Raw genomic sequence first — 15,786 nt, forward strand, 5'->3', positions numbered from 1 at the left:
TGGTGTTTCACCTGCTTCGTTTCAATGTTTAGGGCTTAAAGTTAGGGTGCAGTCCTGATGTTTTTTTTTTATATTCAAAATTACCAAAATAGGTACATTTTGAATTAATTACAAGATTGGATAAGCTGCCAACCAAAGGATGATTTCAAATATAGTATTTAGTTGATTTTAGTGTAATGATTAGGATTATCGTTTACGTGTTAGGGTTTAGTATTTAGTTGATTTTAGTGTAATGATTAGGATTATCGTTTACGTGTTAGGGTTTAAATGCGTGGGTGTTAATATTTTTAATATTATATTTCGTTACTTGAAAAGATAATAATATTTAAGTAATGTTCATGTGTTTTTTATATTTTGATAATTTATTGTATTTCCCTTTTAAAGTAAAAATATTGATTTTTGTTTTACGAAAAAATAATGATATTATAGGTAGAAAAAAAATTTAAATTGAAAATCGAAAAAACTAAGAACAACAAAATCCATTAAAATTACAATGGACACATTGATGTCAATTCTTTCGGCAATTAGTCATGTTTGCATTGACTACATGTTTGTGTATGTTGAGATTTTATCCAATCCCTTTCATTTTTTATGCGCGAAGACTTTGGTCAACCCTTATCACGTATTTTGGATTCCTCCGGAACAATAATAGGTCCATTCTTTTCAAGAATGGTTTTCTCATAGCCAAGGGGATTCCAGTTGCCCAAATTGGCTTCAATGATGTTTTCGATTTTGTACATGTTGTCTACATACGGGCTAATATGGACATGGGCACACATTGCAATGATGTAGTAACAAGGATATCTGTAGGCTTGAAAAGCTCAACACTTATAGTAACATTCGTTCAATATAACATACCATGTTTTTCCTCCTCGTTGTGTGACATGATTAAATGGCTCCTCAACATCTTGTCCTTCCAATATTATATCTTTTAACATGCATGATAAATAGAAGCTTTAGCGTGAATTTTTTCAAGGACATCTAGCCACCTCTTGCAGTAGTGTCGACTGACATTGTATTCTGCTCGAGCTTGCACACCTCTTAGCACAAAATACTAAACCAATATGTCGTGTGTTACCTTAGCCAAAGTAGTTATCAACATATTTCGTGTACCTTTGAAGATCTTATTGACTACCTCTGATATATTGGTTGTCATATGATCATACCTACGGGCACCCTGATCCTGTGCCAAGCTCTATTTTTCTTTCGAAATGTCCCAAATCCAATGTGCAATTTCCTCATTTTTATCCTTAAATTTTTCAAGTCTTTGTTTAAATCAATGCAAACATGTTGTATAAGCTATAAAAAAAGTGGAAGAAAAAAATTAATAATGTGTTGATCACTAATTATGTATAAATATAATGATGAAGAAGTACCTAATTTGATTAGCTCTTCTTTTAACTTTGCATTCTTGAATTTATGGTTGAAGTTGCTTGCAATATGACGAATGCAATACACACGATAACCATTAGGTGGTTGCCATTGTGGTGACATCACAACAATTGATTCGATGCCTTGATGTTCATCTGGATCAAACATATGTCTTGTTGTTGGGTGACATGTTGTTGTATGTTAGACAAAAACCACAACCAGTCACTTTGTGTCTCCTTTTCAACAATGGCAAAATTAATTGGCAGTACACAACCATTTCCATCTTGGGAGGTTGCAATCAACAAGGTTCCTTCACATTTCCTATACAAGAATGTGCCATCTATTTGGTTTATTGGTTTGCACAAGTTAAACGTGTTAACAACATGTTTAAATGTCCAGAAAACATGTTTAAATTGTTGGAATTGTGTGTAAAATGCCCCTCCATACCAAAATTCGGTGGTTTCGATTTCGTAAATAGAATTTGGAGATTTTTTAAACATCCACTCCAACCACCTATGCAACAGATCGTATGATTCTTCCCAATCTCCATAAACCCTTACTAAAGCTATTTGTTTAGCTTTCCATGCTTTACGATATAATATCTTAAAATGTTTTTGGCTTGAAATGTGTTCTTGAATTATGGATATGGACACAGATGGGTCATTCTCAATCATGGCTGCAACAAAAACATAATTATATTCAAAAACCGATCATGCTTAACACAAATACAACATTGATATTATACCGAGAATTTTGTTGCCGATGAGTTATGATGTGAGGTTGGCATGGTCTTGTGTTAAGTTAACATTGACACATTGATATGGACTGCCCATTTAGTTATTGTCCATTTGTTGGTCCCTTAGGACAACAAAGATCTTATTCTCCAGGGACATCCAACCTCACTTCTTGGACATTTTAATTCAAGTGTTGTTGGTCTACTTTCAACAGTCTGGAACTTTTGGTACATGTTCATTGAGTAAGAAACTACAATAATGTGGACATTCTACTTTGAATGACAACATAAACCTACCTAGACCTCACAACCAATCTTCCATGAACCAGGTATATCCAAGCCTGGGACATCCATCTCTTGGTCAGCATAATCCCAATTCACATTGGAAAAATGTGGTGACGAACCCCATAGTGGTTGTTGTGTTTGACCTGCAAAGCAGAAATAAATACTAGTAAATAGTTGTAGTTTGTTAAATTGAAAGAAAGTAAAATAATATTTTTTGCGTACCGTGTCATTGTTGATTAATGGGGTCGACACCCTCATCTTATGTGTCATAAGAATTTTCTTATAAAATCCCAATATCCTTACCTCCATTATCCTCATCGGAGTCATCATGGCTACCATGAAAATCATCTTCACGATGATACTGATGACTTAAATTTGTCACGTGCTGGTGTATTTTTGTGGCAACACTTTGGGGGAAAACGTTGTTATTATCATGTGTTGTCGAACAACCCGACTAATTCATTGTGGCAACCGAGGTTGACAAACTACCTGCTTGGTCAATGTCGACGTAAAGCTCAATTCTGGTTGTAAATGTATTTTGTTGAAAAACACTTATCATACATTGAACGTATTCGTCATCACAAACTTCAAGTGCATCATACTTAGGGGGATTTAGAGTAGCAAAGAATCTACATGTAAACTTACTAATTACTTGATCATTACACTAATTAAGTTTTTTTGCAAGTTTTCGTAAGTAATATTTGGATTTATTTTAATACCCCTTTTAGACCCCTCAAATATAACCCCCTCTAGTCTTAATTATTATTTACCATTCCAATAAATAAAGGCAACGACAAAACTCATTGTAAAAAATGAAAGTGTTGTTAAAAATAACAAAAGTTTTTGTAAGACTAACAACGAAATTCAAGAGGAATAAATGGAATAGGTTGGTGCATTTTCTTTCACACTCGCGAAATATATAGTAGTAAATTGTCAAATTTTGATTCAGTAACATTTTTATTTGTAAACTATTTTTTAAAATTAAATAACAAAAGAAGAAGACCAGGGTGGCGCCTCCAATGAAAGAAGTGGCACCTTGTATGTATTTCGTTGTCCACGAGGTGTAAAACAAGTGTATATTGTTAACATATTGATAAGTGTACCAATTTTATCCCAAGTAGTAACAGATTGACAAGTGTTCCAATTCTTCCAATTTTTCTACAAGGTTTTTTCTTCTAGTTTTTACATCAATTTTTCCTCTAAAGCACTTGAAATCTTTTTCTTTTGAATTTTGCTAATAAAAAATAGCAAAAATGTTAATTTCTTCATTATTTCATTAAAAAATAATAAAGTAAAGAAATTACATCACTCATTAATCCAAATTGACTATCAAATTAGTTTATATTTTACAGTTATGATATATATGGTCATCTACTGTATCTACTTTATCACAAGTAGTAAAGATTAAAATGAAAGTCCAAATGTTGAATCCACAAGGACTTTGGTTGTACTTAAGTGATGCAAACCCAATTATTAAACAATGAGAAGAAACAGAAAAAGGTAGAGACAAAGAATTGTAAATGTGAAATTTGAGAGTTAAAAGGGCAAAAGAAAAAATAATAAGAAAATTAAACAATAACTTTAAATGCAAAATATGAATTTAGAATATGATAATGTTGGGGTCTAGTATGCCTAACTACACTTGATGCAATATTAATGGTTTTCTCTATTAAATATTTTTTCAATTTCCACCCACATCTACTAATATTCTTAACCCAGATCCGTCATGCTGAAATACCTAATTTATGTATTCTCTCTCCCAAATCCCTTTACAAAGATGAAATAATAAACAACATTAAGTATAAAGATGTATGCACAGACACAACAAAGTAACTCTATCCCTAGAAATGCAATGTTGAGATGTCATTTTTTAGTTCTTTAGACATTATCATTTCTCAATGAATAACCCCTAAAAATAGATGCATGGATGACCAAACCACATAATCACAATGAAAAGCATGAAAGAATAATAGAAATTGAAATTGCATTAATAGATAAGAAGAACAGTTACATTACAAGGGGACTTTGGCTGCTAGGTTCCAACTGGGGGGTTTAGCCTATCATTGCCATGAAAGACTTTTACACTTTAGGGGGTTGATGTGGATGGAAGGTGATAGATGACTAGTAATAAGAAAAGGGAAATGACTAAGGAAAGAGGGTTTCCCCTAAGGGATAAATCCTAGGTTTTTGATTGAGACTCGGTGTATCTTTTCCTTCTACTTTCTCCTTCTTATATAGGCACCAGATAGCTTACTTTTCTCGTTGACTTCGCGTTTAATGCGGACTTTCGCGATAAGCACACCTTTGAGCTTCTTCGTGGGCCTTTTTCGCGTTAATCGTGTGTTGTACGCTGAGCGAGAGTGCACGTTGGGCCTGTCTAGTACGCTAAGCGGACTTTCCAATTTTTCTTTAAGATTTTTTCTTCCAATTTTAGCATCAATTTTTCCTCCAAAGCACTTGAAATCTTCTTCTTTTGAATTTTGCTAATAAAAAATAACAAAGATATTAATTTCTTCATTATTTCATTAAAAACAATAATAAAGTAAAGATATTACACCACTCATTAATCCAAATTGACTATCAAATTATCTTATATTTTGCAGTTATCATATATATATATATATATATATATATATGACAAAGTCTATCCCTAAAACCAATTTTTTCATGACTCTACAGCCATTTTTTCATAGCATATTGTGCAATATATGGGGGATTTATTTCGTTGTAGCTGGCCTGAACTTATGTAACAGTGTCATCAGGGAACAATATTTCCAGAAAGAATGGTATACCATTATTATTTATTTTAAAGTTAGTATTATTATAGCATTAAGAATGTACATGTAATTTTTTTTTGCGCATGTTTTCTATAAATACCACTCTATATGTGAATGAAATAATATCAGCTGCAAAGAAAGCAAATATTTTGTTATGTTATACTTATAAATGGCTTTTTTAGGCGAAATCTCTATCGAAATATCACAAATTCATCACTTGTGTTTGTTTACCATGACGACGAGATAAGAAACAATGAGCATGACACTTACTTCACCTAGGACCAGCCCATTCCTTTCAGAGTTATTGAAAATTATACATTTGTTCAATTGAAGAGAAAGATTAAAGATGTATTAATGGTGGAAGATGACAAACAAGTGACTAAGATATACTATCGATGTCTTATGTGAGTCCAACACGATCATGTTTGTTATGATTCATTTGAGTTAAAAAATGATGAGCATGTGCGAATCATGTTATTCATGTTCAACCAATATCAAAGCAAGGGACCAATAAAGTTATATGCAAAACTGTCAAATGTACGTTCTCGTAAGACAGTTCAAGAATTAAGATAGGATTGAATAATTTTGAACCACCGCCATGGCGTTATATATGGCAAGATAATCGCTGACTGATTTTTGGTTGAAGTCTTAACAAATATTTTTATGGTGTTTATAAATTATCCATGTTGCTCTGTTTACCGTTGTACTATATTCCTAATTTTGTGATTGGGTTTGTTATGGGTGTGCTAGTTTAAAGAAAAACATGTCCACAAATAACACAATTTAACTGTGTTGAGACAAACACAATGTCGGGTCCTTAATTATAACATTATTTTGAAAAATTTGTTTACCATTTTTATAAAATCCTTTTCTAATTTTTAGATGTGTTAATTAATTTTTTTCCTACTTAATCTTAGTTAACTATTCTCATTCAAAACATTAATGACAACCAATTAAGTGGATAAAGAGATAAGAAAATGGTAATGTTGGAATAATAATACAAGTAATTGATAAATATAATATGATTAACTAAATTAACAACTTTTGTTAAAGGTTAAGGTTTTAGTTGAAAGAATCTTATAATTAGTGATGAAGAAATTTTTTTTTTTCAAAAATTTTCTTGATTGACCATGCATCCTACAAGGTATTAAAACAACTTTATTAAGGGGAAGCAAATAATTGGATGGCACCTCCAATTATGGGATTTTTTTTGTGTAGCAATGGACACAGTGGCTCCTCTTGTTGAGCATGTAGCAAACCACGCACTGCGCCACCTTGTCCCACAATGAAGGTAAAAAATTATTTTGAAAAGGAAGCAAAAAGAAAAGTGGCACTTCTTGTGCAAATTTCTTTATTTTCGTAGCAATTTGCTGAGTTGCGCCTCCTCTTCATTTATAACAAACCATGCCATCTTTGGTATTGCTGTCTCACAAGGCCCACAAGGAAGGTGGGAATTATTTTAAAATGGAAGGAAAAATCAGAGTGGCTCCTCATTTGTAGTGTTTGCTTTATAAATAGGTCAACAACGTAAGAAATAACATAATAACTTGAAAATGTTGATTTTGTTTCCATTACTACTAGTAAATTTTAAGAATTAATGAGGTTTGTATACAATACCCTTTATTACAATTTTTCAATGTAAACAAAACGTGTTTAGTTGTACTATATATTTCAAGTTAAGCATGACTTTAATTGTACTATGCCAGGTTACATTGTACAATTAAAATATATTAATATTAAATTAAACATCCATCGATAGAGACTGTGGCGCTTCTATTCCATGCCAGATTGATGGCTCATCCTTCATGCACATTTGTTCAGTTCAGTAGTTCATCCTCTGTGAATGAGACTTGTAGAAGTGTTCAACTTGACTATTGTACGTTAGAAGCAATCACAACAACGGGTTCTTAAATGGAAATGTGTAAGTTCGACAATTGCAGTTATATGTATGCATATTTTTAATTTCAGTATTTAAGGTAAACTTCCACGGTGACAAGTTTTTAATGTTTTGAGCATTGTAGATGGAAAAAAAGTCTTATTTGATTTAAAACAAAAAACATATGGCGAGGGTGTCTTGTTGCTTCAATTTGTTGCAGTAAATGCGTCATTTTTGCATAAAATAATGATGATTCCATTAGTATTCATGTTGATGAGTCCAATGGTAGTATTCCCGCAGCGCAAATCGCACTACAAATTTGTCTTAAACCACCCTAAAAAACCTTTAAAAATTGATATTTGCTGTCACAAAAAACCATAAGACAAGGGTGTCTTCTTGCTTCAATTTGTTCCAGTCAATGCGTGATTTTCACATAAAATAATGACAATTCCATTAGTATTCATGTTAGTGAGTCCAATGGTAGCATTCCTGCAGTGCAAATCGCTTTACAAATTCGTCTAAAACCACCCTCAAAAACCTTAAAAAATTGAAAATTGTTGTCACAAAAAGGAACTACAATGGTTGTTTACTATTAAAAAGACATGCAATTTTTAGACAAATTGTTATTTTACACTGATACACATATGCGAATAAAGTTAGTGCACTAATTATACAACAACAATTGACTAATCACCCTCATCAGGATGCACTTGGTTCAAGTTTACGGTCAAATCTTGAGCCCTCTATTGATATATTTGGGACGAACCACCTGACAGAAACATTGGCATTGGGGGAAAACATGTTAGGTGATTGGTCCCAGTTTGCATGGAATGGTGGAGGGGCATAAGGAGTTACAAGGTTAGGATCATACGGTTAGGAGTGAAGTTCAAGAATTGATATATGGTAGGGAGGGTTGCGGAACATAACATTGTTCACTGTGAGGAACTCGATGCATGTCCCTTTGACCTCAGCGACTGTTGGGAGTTATACGTGAACTAAGTAAAATCATTGTAAGGTTGAGAAAGAGTCACAAAAAATTCCATCATTGGGTGCAACCGGAGGCGCTAGGAACTGCAAGGGGTTGTGTTGAACAAATCTTCTTTGTCAATGAAGTCTGTGTCCTTCCCTACGACCCATGTTGATATCAACATTATTCGGTGGCTGTGAAAAATGATGTGTTGCTGGAGGGGCTTGTTGTGTTGGCACAGTTATGCGATCCATTTCATTTAGAGCTTACAATACATTTCCGACACCACTTCTAACTTCATCAACAATGTTATGTTGTCAGTGTTGTGGATTCGCAATGTGATACATGAACCGATTTATCACTCCAAACAGATTACGACACATGTGTCGCCTACAAATGTAGCAAAGACACATCATGTGGATCAGGATGAACTTTTGTAACCTCCACCATAACGAAAATTTAATTCAATAATGGAATTTCATCCAAAGAAAATTGTAATTTATATTTTTATAGCATAAATTGGTCACTATACAAAATATTTTTACAGATATATTTATTTTGTTAAAAACAATAATATTTCCTATTAATTTTTTTTTCTACAACTATATTTTTTTATAGGATTCAGCTCAATATATTCTACAAACTAAAAAATGAAAAAATACTTCTTATTATATTCTCCTAATGAAATATCAACTAAAAATTTAATTACACAAAATATTCTCCTAATGAAATATGAACTCAAAAATTATTAACACTAATTCAACAAAAAAAATTTCTACATTGTTTTTTTCTAAAAAAACAGTATTTCCTACTATATTCTCTTAATGAAGCATTAACTAACAAATTAATAATACAAAATAACACTAAAAATAATGAAGAAGACTTACAAAGAAAGTAATAAAATAAATGAAACAAATTATTTTTATACAAAAATATTTCCTACCTCATTTTCTAAAAAAAATATTAACGTGTTTAGTATTATATTCTCCTAATAAAATATTAACTAAAAAATTAATAACAAAAAATAACACTAAAAAATGAAGAATACTTGCAAAAAAAGTAACACAAAATAACACTAAGAAACAAATTATTTTTATGCAAACATTCAATAAAAATATTTCCCATCTCATTTAAAAAAAACAAAATATTTACTATTATATTCTCCTAACAAAATAATAAAACAAAATATTACTAAAACAAATCAACAAAACTTAGAATGAAAACACTAGCTAACACAAATAAAACAAATTATTTTTAACATAAAAATGTAACACCACTCACCTCACCAACAGAACAGTAACAACACCTCCAAACCACCAACACAACAATAGGAACAACAGAACAAAACAACGAAACTAAAAACATGTGATGGAACAAAACAAATTATTTTTAAGATAAAAAAGTAACACCACTCACCTCTCCAACAGAACAAGAACAATACCACCTAACCACCAACATAGCAATAGCACTCTGAAAAAACCACCACAAGGAAACTAAAAACACATGATGGATGGAAGTAAGTTTGGCTTATATGAAGCTGACTTCTCTGCTGTCAACAGGGACAACTTGAAAGGAACGCCAAATCAGACTTATATTTACAAACGCACCTCCAACGAAACACACGGCCAAACTTTTGGAAAAATACGAAGCTTTTTTTCACTTGGCACCTCCTCCACTGCGCCACTTCGGGAAAACCGAAACTGGGAAGCGCAGATCCAATTGGCGCCTCCTGCACACTGCACCTGTCAATATTTTATGAATTATTTTGGGAAGCATAACGAAGCAAGGGCTAGGCTATAAGGTTACACCAAACAGGATAACGCCTTCGGTTACAATATGTTTGACTGGCGTCTTCTTCATCCATTATAATATATTGTTTTTTTTTTTTTTCAGCTGTTTACTGGATTTAGCTTGGGTGACTTTCCTTTTAGATATTTGGGCCCTTTTATCATCTAGATTAAATGTATGTCATTATGTTCCCTTGCTTTTCAAGCTTACATTAAGGGATGGAGCAAGAAGTCTTTATCTTATGCAGATAAGTTAGAGTTGATCAAAGCAGTTAGTCAAGGAATTGTGAATTTCTGGATAGAGATTTTTCCTTTGCCGCAATTTGTTCTGGACCGGATAAACACTTCGTGCCATAATTTTCTGTGGGGCAAAGCGGATATTGGCAAAAACAAGTCTTTAGTTGCTTGGTCAGTAGTTTGTTCTCCGAAAAAAGAAGGGGGTTTAGGCTTTTTTAATCTCAAGGACTAGAACCTTGCGCTTCTTTCCCGTATCCTGTGGGACTTTCATTGTAAGAAAGATTCTCTATGGGTTCGGTGGTGGGTTCACCATTACTATTTCAGAGGGAGCGATGTGTGGAATTACAATACTTCTTCATCAGATTCAGTTTTGATAAAGAAAATCATTCAAATAAGAGACTTTATTATCTCCAAAGAGCTAAGTACGGAAGAGGCCAAAAAGAGGATTCAATCTTGGAGCACCAATGAACAATTGCTTATTGGCATAGTCTATGAATACATTGGAGGTGTCAAGCCTACTGTTAGTTGGTGTTCTGTTATATGGAACCGAGCAATCCCCCTAAGATGTCTTTCTTCTGTGGCTTGCTAAAAGGAATCGGCTGCTTACTCTAGACAAAGTTGCTTTTTTGAACAAGGGTTTCATCTGTCCTTTATGTTCAAATGAGGCTGAGTCAAATGCTCATTTGTTCTTGTATTGCAGGAAATCTCTCCAAGTTTGGGCTCACATCCGTGATTTTGCTCCTTTCCGCAGGCGTTTCACTTCTTTACAACGCATTACTGACTCTTTGATTAGGGGCAGATCCACATCAGGTTTTCAAGGAAAATTACGTTGTCTGACTATAGCAATTACAGTCTACTGCATCTGGCTGTCCAGGAACAAGCTGATTTTTTAAGATTATCAATTTTCTATAATAGATGTTATTAGCAAGATTAAGTTATGTATAGACAAGCGCACATGTTGCATTTGTTTTAGCATCTTGGTATAGGTCTTCTTGTATTAGAGATACTTTTGATTTTCTTTATTATTGTATCATTTTGGGTTTAATATAATTTACATGTTTCCCAAAAAAAAATTGTTTTTTGACTTACCCATTTAGATAAATAGTTTTTTTTTTTAAAAAAAAAAGCTAAAATCATATATAGTCGAATGTCTAGACTCTTTTTTTGGAAGGTGACTTCCTTGATTGGGTTTCATCAAAATAAATTGGATTGGATTTATATAAAAAAATTAATCAAATTAATCCGATCAACAATGAATTGGATTGTGTCTATAGGTATGATGAATTAAAATTACTTATCATACCATTTTTAAATGGAATTTTGATATATATTTTAAATATATAATTGTATTGTATATACAACTGATACAATTTATTGAAGATGCTACCATTCATTTTTTTCCAATGATATTTATTTGTTTTTAAAGATCACTAATTAATAAATTAAAAACAAAAATATAGTAGTGTCTCAATATATATATATATATATATATATATATATATATATATATATATATATATATATATATATATATATAACATTTAATGTTAATACATTTTTATTGTGCATATAATAGTATAAAAAATCGTATATATGAAAAGGAAAGTATGGGGACTTTTATTAAAAGGGGATAATTTTTTTTCAAATTTTTTTATTTGGGATTAAAAAATTTTAGCACTTCAAGTTTAGTTTTCTTTATTTATGACCTCCTTAAAGTTGTATAACTCTTTTTTAACTTACCACTTCAAAGTCATGAGTTTTTTTTAACTTACACTTTAAAGTTGTAATTTATTTTTAACTTACGACTTTAAAGTTATAAGTTTTTCTTTTTACGTTTTAGGATTTTTTATTTATATGTATTTTCTTTCCTTTTGCTTTCAAATTTTAAAAAAAATTATAAATAATTTTATTTATTTGTTTATTAAATAAATATTTTTAATTTTACTTGTTATTAGTTTCATTTAATATCTTGTATATATTTTCTATATAATTTTGTTTAGTATGTTATACATTTTTTAATATTTTTTATTTAATATATTTTTTATATTTAAAATTTAGATAATTTTTTAATAATTTTATTGAATTTGATTTGTTTTGTAAATGAAATAAAAAGTAACATAAAGATATTTAATATATTTTTTTGAATATTTGTTTTATTTTAAATACTTAAAATTGAAAAAAAAATTAAAACAAATATTAAAATATTTTTTTATGAATATTAAATTATAATTTATGAAATAATATTATTTATTTTGAATAAAGGAATTTACAATTAACAATATCTAATAATTTAATAATAAAATTAGTTTTTAAATTAAAAACAACATAACACATTAATGTAAAATGAACATTACAAATTAAAAAGAAACATAAAAAGTAAAAAATATATTAGTTGCGTATTTGTTTGTATTGACAGTTATTACATTTATGTTAAAAAAAACAAGTCATTTTCATTTAAATGTCTTGAATTTTTAAATTTACTTGTTTTAAAATTTTATTTTTTAAAATTTAAGTATTTTATATTGAATATACAAATATATTGAATAAAATATTATTCAAAAATTATATAAAATATTTAAAATGAAAAAAATGATATTAAAAAATATATATAACATATTAAATAAAAACATATAAATATTATATACAAGATATTAAATAAAAATAATAACAAGTAAAATTTAAAATATTTATTTAATAATTAAATAAGTAAAATTATTTACAATTTTAATAAAAAAAATTGAAAGCAAAAGAAAAAAGGAAATACAAATAAATAAAAAATCCTAAAAAAGTGGATTTGGTTATATATTATTAGAATCAGGATTATAAGCTTAATTCAATCTTATAAAATCAGTTTAAAAAGTGATAATTATTTTTTCACTTATATTATACTTTAATTTGGTCATATTTTTTACCGATCGATGTGAGACTACAACCACTTAAAGAGGGCTAGGAGGTGGTCATAATTAAGGTGACTTTTTGACATTCCCTCTCACGCCAAGGATTTCTAGCTATAAGCATGTCAAATGCAGGTGACCCACCAATGAATCTATGATAGATTCTAATAACATATTAGAATGTGGATTATGAATCTAATTCAACCATACAAAAATAAATTATAAAGTAAAGATTGTCTCTCACTTATATACTTTAATTTAATCATATTTTTAGTTGATGTGAAATTAAACCATCACTCTTGAGGTTGCAATTAAGGCACCCAAAGGGGTTTCTCAACTACATTATCAAAAAAATTAAGAAAGACCTCAACTAAGGCAGGCTAAGGGGATTTGCAATCAAGGTAGTTTTAACAATACTTCTCCTCACGTTTAAGACTTCAATATGGAGTGTGCTAAATGCATGTAGGTGGCTCACATATAGTTTTAGGATAGATTTTGATATCAATGTTAAAATATAAATTATGAACTTAACTTAACCTTACAAAATTTACTTATAAGGTGAGAGAGTTTCTTTTTACTTATATATATACTTTAATACCTAGATATTTAACTAACGTGTTATATAAGTGTCAATAGCATTGTTAACTGGCAGACATCAAGTTGATTAACATTTCACAATTGTAGAAATTAATTTGGAATTTTGTTAATATCAAGGACCTACACCAATATTTAACTTCGACGACAAATCAAGAGAATTCGAAACAAACATATAATGGATAAGAATGAATATATAAAATTAGAAATAAATGAGAAATTTTATAAACTAATTTGGATCTCCTTTTTAGACGAATATTTTGAAAAATGTTAGAAATACTCTTTAACCATTAATTACTTACAATAATAGTATACGTATAAGAGACCTACTAATACTGCAACACGGATTCATCAAAGTTTGAATGTACTCAAAAGGTTAACACACACCTAAACATAGAATTTTTAGGCTTTTTTTTATTATCAAAAGAGCGTTATTTTTCAATTGGGAGTAAGTTTTAAAAAATTACCTAAAAATGGATAAGTCGTAATAGGTGTTACAACTTCTTCTGAGTTAGAAATCGTAATATTTGTTATGATTTTCTATTTTCTTTTTCAACTCAAGTCGTAAAATTATGTACAATTTCAATTAATTTTTTTTTACAACTTCAAAGTTATAAGGAATTTTTTTTATTTTACGACTTTGAAGTTGTAAATCACTTTTTTTTAATGTTTAAGTTATTTTTTTTTTCAAATTTATAAATTTTTTACGATTTTTTTCTTATTTTTTTTTAAATTATTTAAATGTAGAAATAATATTAATTTGACTTATTAATAGTATATTTTTTATAGCTTTATTTTATATGTTATTAATTTATTTTAATATTTTATTATTAAAAATATGTTATATATTTTTAATATTGTTTTATTTAAATGTTTTTGTTTATTTAAAATTTAGATAATCTATTAATAAAAATACATAATAAAATTAAAAACAACATAATTAATACCTTAGTATAAAATGGACAATACAAATGAAAGAAAAACATAAAAAGTACAAGTTATATTAGTTATGTACTTGTTTATATGGATAATTATTACAATTATGTCCTTCATTTCTACATAATGAGCATTTCTTAGGTCTATTTGGAATTGGTTAGTCCATCTCATTATGTATTCGAGTAGTGGTCGGCTTTCCTGAAGTCTGTCGTCATTTCGAAGGATTAGACATAAAATGTGAACCTGAATAGGTCATGTGTCTTCACTTCCAAGGAAATGAAAGTGATGCGGATAAACTTTGAAAATATTTTTCAACTTGTATACAAGGTCAACAAAGTCATCATAATTTAAATTATAAAAGCACATGGTACAATTGCATGCAAGCAAGGTAGTCAAAGTGTTTGAAATTGTCCACAATCACACGACCATTCATTCAAATTGTCTACAATGCGAGAAAGCTACGTATTTGTAATTTCTTGAACCTCAAACTCTCATGTTTCTTGAACATACATGCAAACATAATGCGAGGTAACAATATGTTGATTTTCTCGCATCATGACACATACGTCTTCAGAGTATCTACGTTCTGCCTTTATCATATTCACGATTTTGATGCCTTTAGTAACAAATGAATCATTTATTTTATTAAATGTTTCATTGACTAAGGCAATAATAAGTAATGCTTGGGCTCCTTTCAAAACAGAATTTATACATTCGACAAGGTTGGTAGTCATATGGCGATACCGTGTTCCTTCATCATAGGCCTCAACCCATCTACTCTTAGAAATTTGATCAATCAATCTGTTGCTTGTGGAAACTCTACTTGCATTGTGAGCAACTTTGCCTCAAATCGTGGTTTTCCATCTCATATCATATGCGAAAAGATAAAATAATAATAAATATAGTGAAGATGTAATAAAGCAAAAATATGATGCATGAAATAGGGAGAAACATACTCGTATTGATGGCTTCTTTTTTTAAGTCAATATTTTTAAATTGTTGGTTGAAATTTGAAGTCATAAAAAATTTAATGTTTAAGTTATTTTTTTCAAATTTATAATTTTTTAATCTCATAAAAAATTATAAATTTGAAGTCATAAAAAATAGGATTTTTTATAATTTTTTAATGTCATAAAAAATTATAAATTTGAAGTCATAAAAAATTTAATGTTTAAGTAACTTGTAAAACAAAAAAAAATCCTTATCACTTTGAAGTCATAAAAAAATTAACTAAAATTATAAATAATTTTACAACTTTAATTAAAAAAATAAAAAAAAAAAAACATAATAAAAGTTAGGACTCCTAACTCAGAAGTCGTAAGTGAAAAA

This window comes from Glycine max, chromosome 1, assembly GCF_000004515.6.
Source record: "Glycine max cultivar Williams 82 chromosome 1, Glycine_max_v4.0, whole genome shotgun sequence".
In the NCBI taxonomy this organism is placed as follows: Eukaryota; Viridiplantae; Streptophyta; class Magnoliopsida; order Fabales; family Fabaceae; genus Glycine; species Glycine max.